Source organism: Ovis aries, chromosome X (assembly GCF_016772045.2).
Source record: "Ovis aries strain OAR_USU_Benz2616 breed Rambouillet chromosome X, ARS-UI_Ramb_v3.0, whole genome shotgun sequence".
NCBI classification, from domain to species: domain Eukaryota; kingdom Metazoa; phylum Chordata; class Mammalia; order Artiodactyla; family Bovidae; genus Ovis; species Ovis aries.
The window spans coordinates 113,855,103-113,862,232 of NC_056080.1; the positions used below are offsets into that span (position 1 = coordinate 113,855,103).

The following is a 7,130-nucleotide window of genomic DNA, read 5'->3' on the forward strand; positions in this document are numbered from 1 at the left end:
AAGCCTCCATTCTCGTTGCCGATGGACAACAGTGCCCACCCCGCGGGGTCCCAACGGACTTTCCCGAGAGCAGGGAAGCAGATTCCGGATTCCCAGATCCCCTGGGAAGCCCCCCTGCGGATAACAGGGAGTTGCCCTTATTTTGCAATCTAGAAAGGAGTATTTACCAGGCCCAGTTACAGCTGATTTTGTCGCTCCGGGAATGGGAAGCGTCAAGCCCAGCTGCACGGGCAGAGTGAGACAGCGAGGGGAATAAGGGCTGCCTCCCTCGCTCGCTGGGCTCCCCAAGTGGGAGACCGGAGAGTTGAGGCTGCGGAGGAAGAGAGAAGGGGAGGGGGAGGCCCGGGGCCGCGCTGCCCTTCCTCCGGCTCCTCCTCCTCTCGCGGTCCCCGCCGGCCTCTCTCTCGGGCTCTTTGTCTGTCGGTCGGTCTGTCTGTCGGCTCGCTCTCGCACTGGCTCTCCAGCCCTCTCGCTCTCTCTCGGCTCGGTTCACGTGACCGACTGCTCTCAACGGCTCCGATCACCTCTTCCTGAGGCAGCACCTTTCGGTTGGTAACAGGAGACACTCGGGGGTTGGGGGCAGGATGGGTTTCCTTCCTCCGCTTTTTCCTCCTTGCCTTCTGGGGCAGCTCCGGCCGCTCCTCTCGGCTCGGCCTCCGGCCCTCCACCCCTCCAGCCTCTCCCAGCCCCCATGGTGCTCCCTCCCGCTCCTCTCCCCTCCCCTCTCGCCCCCGCCTCCCCCTCACCCCGCCACCGCCTTGCCTCCCTCTTTCCCCGATGCCATCCCTCTTTGGGGAGGGGGCTTCTGCGCAGGGGACAGACAAAAGGTCTTAGACGGACTCCGGGGGCGCCCCCTCTGCAGCTCCCCACCACGTGGCCCCTCCCTCCGCTGGCGGCGTGCACCTCCCCTCTCCCCTCCCCAGCAGAGGTCTGGGGAGTTAGGGCCCCCGAGGCATCATCCTTTCCCGGCTTCGTTCGCGCCAATTGCTCTGCCGCGGGTGCTGAGCCTTGGGGCGCCTCGAATACCAACAAGGGCACCGGACGCCGGTAGGGGAAGATGCTCCGAGGACCGAGGCTGCGGCTCTCGGTTCCCACTCTGGGGAACCGCCAGCCTAACTGGGGAGACTAGGACCCCGCCGTCGGAAGGCTCCTGGTCCTATGGGGGTTGATGACAAGGTCTCCAACCTCAGGGAGCTAGAGGCTGGTGGGACTCAGTCTCCCTCCCCTTTGCAGTACAAACTCACCAAAAAAAAAAAAAAAAAAAAGGATGAATCCAAAAGTGTCATGAAAGTGCCCTGCAAAAGCAGCGCTGGAGCTACATATTCCTGAACTTCTGGCAGAACCAGATTGTGTGTCCCTGCCCATCTTGGCCAGCACGGAGGGAGCCGCTGCTCCCCGGCCTACTAGTGCCCGCCTCCAAAATTTGAAATTAAAAGTGAACTCTCTCTCTCTCTCTCTCACTCCACACCAGGGTAAATTTTTAAACAAAGACCATTTAAAGATCGAAGTTATCAAGTAAATCAGGCAAAACATTTTCAAAGCTGCCTCACTGTAAATACACACTTAGCTGGTGCCTAGAGCCGAGGTACTAGCCTGGCCCTAGATACCACGGGTCTGTATTTTAGAGCCCAGGGAGGGAGAGTTCCCCTGAGCCCCCAGCTGACCACTTAAAACCATTTTAGTCAACAAAGCTAAATTCCCTCAGATGATATTACCTGTGGCCAATGCCATCCTGGCAGCATCTTAGGTACATCCCAAGTCAATCCTGATAATGATTACGCAAATACTGGAAAGGGAGGGGTGCCTGGAGCAATTTCATCTCTCCAGGATCTTAGGGAGTGACTTGAGAAATGCCCTAGGTCTGATACGTAACAGGCAGAACATTGCTTACTTACAACAACACTAAATAAGAATGGTCACCACAGCTACAACTTATTGAGTGTTTAAGAAAGCGCCAAAGGCTCCCCTGGTGGCTCAGTGGTAGAATCCGGGTGCCAATGCAGGATACAGGGGTTCGATCCCTGGTCTGGGAAAGATCCCATGTTGAATAGTAACTAAGCACGTGTGCCACAACTACTGAGCCTGTGCTCTAGAGCCTGCGAGCCATAACTGCTGAGCCCACGGGCCACAACTAGAGAAAAGCCTGCACAGCAACCAAGACCCAGCACAGCCAAAAGTAAAATAAATAACTTTTGTTTAAAAAAAGAATTTGCCAAGTGCATAGTACACATCATGTGCTGTGCTGTGTTTAGTTGCTCAGTTGTGTCCGACTCATTTTGGCCCCATGGATTGTAGCCCATCAGGCTCCTCTGTCCATAGGATTCTCCAAGCAAGAATACTGGAGGGGGTTGCCAGGCCCTGCCCCAGGAGATCTTCCCAACCCAGGGACTGAACCCAGGTCTCCCACACTACAGGTGGATTCTTTACCCTCTGAGTTACCGGGGAAGCCCAGTACATATCATATTTAACCCAATAACAGTCTCCTATAGTGGGTACTATTATTATCCTGGTTTAACACATAAGGAAACTATGGCTCAGAGAAGGTAACTTGAAGAGGCCACACAGCTGGTTAGTGGCAGCACTGGGTTTGGAATCCAGGTCTGGCCAACGCCCAAGTTCAGGCCCTCAACCATTCACTGTACTATCTCACCTCTTTCCCACAGGGAGTGATTCTAAAACTCTCCCAGAAGGAACAGGGATAATCATGGGCCAGGGCACAATCTTGCTGGAAATTGGCTGGCTACAAAAATGTGGCAGGTCAACAGTGGCCCATAGGTCACTGCACTGCCATTTCAAATGCGACAGACTCCCAAATAAAAGTCCAGACTCCTAGATTCCTAAACCTAGAATCCAAAGAACGCATCCTGCCTGCCCATCCCCACAGAAATTGTCCCACTTCCGGTTTCTGCTTTTTCTGGTAGTGGGGAGATTTGCAGGATACCAGGCCTGGAGTGAGCTTCATGGAGGCAGTGTTATGGGGGTGGGGGTGGGCATGATAATGGACCCCCACTGCCCTACCCCCAGTCCTCCCTGGAGGGAGGACAAATAGGTCCATTGATTTGAAACTCTCCCAGAGGGCATTAGAGTAATGACTCTGGACTGTGTGATGCCTACACCCCCTTTGACCTCCTGACTGACCCCTGCCCTGGGAGGTTCCAAAGGCCACAAATCTCTGTTGCTTGTGGGCCATGTGGTTTGTGGCTGTTTGTAGTTTTGGAAAGGAGGGGGAAACTACAGGGGTAGGGGACACTGCTTCTCACTGTGCTGGCTTCCCGAGAGAACTAGCGAGGGGCGGGCAGGGCCCCTTCCAAGCCCTGCCAAGACACACTGCAACTACTGATACCGGCTCCATCATTTATTTTTGAAAGCAGCAGGACTCTTGGCTCATTTGCATAAATGTTTGCACTGCCTGGTATATTTTGATTCGGGAGAAGGGCACCGGAGTACAGAACATACATAACAGATTTGTAACTGGGCAGCTTGAGCCTGCCCCTGGCAAGGTGAGCTAACCAGCCACCCTCTGTGTCTACTTTTGAAAGCCCCTCTAAGTGCAGACTCCAGCATCAGGGGTATGTGACAATAGAAAGATCTTACCCCTTAAGGAGTACTTCTAAGCCAGGTGTGTAGGTATATGGGTAGATAAGAGAGCATTCTCACTCGAAAAGAGTTGGGAGTCTGGACTCCTGATTTCTACTGTTCAAGAAAGAAACATTTATTGAATGATGTCCATGTGCCAGGCACTTTATTAGGCACTGAGATAACATAATACATATCAAGATCCTGTCACTGAGATACTCATAGTCCAGCATAGCATGGGTGACAGAAACGTGATTAAAACAAACAAACAAACAAACTAAACAAAAAAACCCTAAGTGCGTTGTGCCATCAGAGAGGTTAAGAGAGGATTGCTAAGGCAGCACTCAGCTATGGGAGACATGGAGTCTGGAGAGACTTGTTGGTTGCCTAATCTGAGTCTTAAACATCACCCCTGCCTCCCATCTCCAACGTGTGTTTTAACCTCTATTACTAATTCCTTGTGTGAGTTCAGCAAAGGTCTAAGCTCTCTGGGCTGCCTCAGTTTCTTTATCTTCATAATGGGAGCAATAATCTGTGAAGTGGGCCCCTGTGTGTCCTACCTCCCACCTTGACCCGTCCTATATCCAACCTCGACTCCAGACCAAGAGCATAACTACCAATTTCATCGACGTGCCACGCAGATCTGTGGCGGATCCAGAGAGTGGGGACTATTGAGAGGTGACGGGAGTGGGAGATGCGATGGCATCCAGAGGGTCTGGCCACAAACGATGGTTCAGGTGCGGGGGGGTGTTAATCTCATCTTTACCTAGTTAACGATCCTTCCCTGGTGCCTCCTCTGCCCTGGCATCTCGAAGTGGGAGCTAGGTAGCAGCATTGGGGAGGAGTGGGGCTGCTGGGGAGAAGGCGCCTCAGGATAGCAGTCGTCTGTTTCAGCTCCCCCCCCCCACCCCCCACTTCATGCCGTCTAGCCTGAGGATGCAGCGACTGAGGAAAATCTTGTCCTTTCCTGCCGTCACCCTGCCACGATTGGGATCGCCTAGGTTTCTCTCTGAAGTCAGGTATTTGTTCATAAATCTGGCTCATCTTGCGGGGGCGGGGGGTGGTGGTGGTCACCCGTTCCGTTAAATTTCCTTCTTGCAGAGTAAAGGACTTCCTTTTATTCGTCCTAAGCGACCCCCCCCGCCAGGGCTTCAGGGGAAGCGAGAGCCTCGGGCCCGGCCGGGGCCGAGCCGGTTACGCGGCCCCTCCAGGAGTCCGTGTACTCGGCGCGGCGAGGCCGGCTGGAACTTCGGCCTCCGAAGCGGCCGACTCGGCTTCCCTTTAAAATGCAGAAACTCTCGGCCCACACCCCCGCCCCACCGGCCGCCTCCTCCCCTTCCCCCTCCACCCCCGCCCCGGCTCAGGCTCCTCCCAGAGCCCTGGACGCGGGGGCCTCCCTGCCACCTGCCCGCTGCCCAGCCCACATGCAAAGCGTGACCGCCGGGGAAGGCAAGCGAGCGAGCGCCCACACCGGCCCTGCGCCGCGGCGACAGCGACAGCGACAGTGAGCAGCTCGCCTACTCCGTCCGTCTGCGCTTACCCAGCATGCACTTCCAGGCCCCGAGCTATCTCGGAGCTGCAGCCCCGGGGTCAGAGCGGCCGGAAGAAACAGGAAGTTTGGGACGGTCCTAGTCGTGGGGCCGGGAGTCCTAAACGCCAGGCCCTTTGCTCAGCTCTGCCGCTCCCTTACCCCGCCCCCTCCCTCTGGCCGACTTCCCTGGGGTCCGTTTCGGGGGCTGGCCTGAACTCCAAAAATCCAGATGTGTTTGGGGGTCATTCAAGGCGCACTCCCAGGGTTCCTTCGCCATAGCATCTCCAGGCTTTAGGGATCCAAGGGTGGGAGCGGGAGGGAGTGCTCCCGCCCCGCGGGTGGGTGGGTGGTGGTAGGCCCGGAGGGTGGTTTGTCTTCTGCCCGCAGAGATGAAGAAGGACGCTAGGTGGGGTGGAGGTTGAGGGCTGGAGATTAGCCTCCCGCAGCTATCTCTTGGGCAGGTAGGGCAGAGGTTGGAACCAGGGTTACGGTCTTCCCCTCCCCTCCGCCAGTTAGCTTCTCTCTAATCTGCCCTCCGCACCTACTAAGGCTGCCCCGTTATCCTTAGCAACCATCTCAGTAACGTGCACTGCCGTTCATCAGGGCCGCCTGGGGCCAGGGAGAGGATGCCTAGCGCAGCCCCATTCCTCAGGCAGAAAAGGCGAAGGGCACGCCCTGTTGAAGGCGCTCTCCATCCACATACCGCTTTGGCCAGGCAAGAAAGGGTGGAGTCTCAGAGCCCTTGGTCTCCCTCTCAGTCCCCATCCTTGACCCATCTCCTCACTCAGCTATCCCCACCTGAGCCTCTCCCTGGCCTAGAGCTGAGAGGGGTGTGTCACAGTGGCTCCCAGTGGGCGGTACTGACCCTAGCATGCCACTTGGCCAATCCTTTTCTGGTTGTGCAGATGGGCCATTAGAATGGCCCACAGTGCTCTTTCTCCCCTCATAGCCTTATGCTCCCAGCTGGGAACTTCTCTCTCCCAGCTCACTAGGAGTTCCTAGATTTCCCGAGAAGAAAGCTGGCTGGTTAGGAGAACAAGGATGAATATTTTGGAAGTGAAGGTAAAAACTCATTGGATGTAGAATGATTGTGAGACTGTCACTGCAGTTTCTGCCCCAGACACCTCCAGGCAGAATTAATTGGTCTTTCCTCTGGGCTCCCATAGAGTAGGATTTATACCTCTATTATCACATTGTATTGTAACTATTTGTTTACATGTTTCTCCCCCCTGCTAGACTGTGAGCTCCTGGAGGGCAGAAACTATGTCTTATTTATCTCTGCAGCTCCCCACACAGATCCTGGCTCAAAAAGGCTGTTGAATAAATGAACCAGAAATGGAAGAGATTCAACTAGATGACCTCCAGGATCTAATATTCTGTGATGCAATTTAAACCCGCACCCATAGTTACACTCACATACATGTAAATACAGACCAAATCGACAAACACTATCATGCCACAGTCCGGGTATGAGTGTAAGACCACTCCTTGGAAAGTGAACAGGCGTTACATGCCAAGTAACTAGCCTTTTGAAAGTTGAATCTTCAAACCTAAACATCTGAAGTGTCAGCAACCAACATCACAACTGGTTTGGCTAATTTTTTTTCACTGCCCTTCCTGACTTTTTAAGCAGCCACAGCCCTACATGCAGAAACAGTGAACATTTGAGCTGAAAGGGCCCTCTGAGAGGCTCTGCTACAAGTCTCTTCATTTTACAGCTGAGAAGGTCCAAAGTCAGACAGGAGCAGAAATGGCAATCCCACATTCATGCCACTTGGAGCGTGCACATGTATGACACATGTTTGTATGCAGACACGACATGCACAGGATGGGTGCATCCCTGAAACACGTGCCATCACTAGCTATACCCGGGTACACTCTCCCCCCAACACCCACCTAGCAAACAAGGATGACCCCACCTCTGAGTGGCTGCTGAGCAAAAAAGGCAGGGCAGGGGTCATCTGGGCCTAGGCAGCCCTCACCAGAGTTCCAAGGGGACCGAAAAGCCTACAGGTCTGCAGCT

At 54.6% G+C, this 7,130-nt stretch overlaps 1 long non-coding RNA gene across 1 annotated transcript; it reads left to right on the forward strand.

Moving 5' to 3' along the window:
- Window positions 1-415: 415 nt before the first annotated feature.
- Window positions 416-6,460, forward strand: LOC121818216 (uncharacterized). The gene is made up of 3 exons (XR_009598913.1): window positions 416-548; window positions 4,506-4,595; window positions 4,708-6,460. It is a non-coding gene; the product is annotated as an uncharacterized LOC121818216 (long non-coding RNA).
- The last annotated feature ends 670 nt before the right edge of the window (window positions 6,461-7,130 follow it).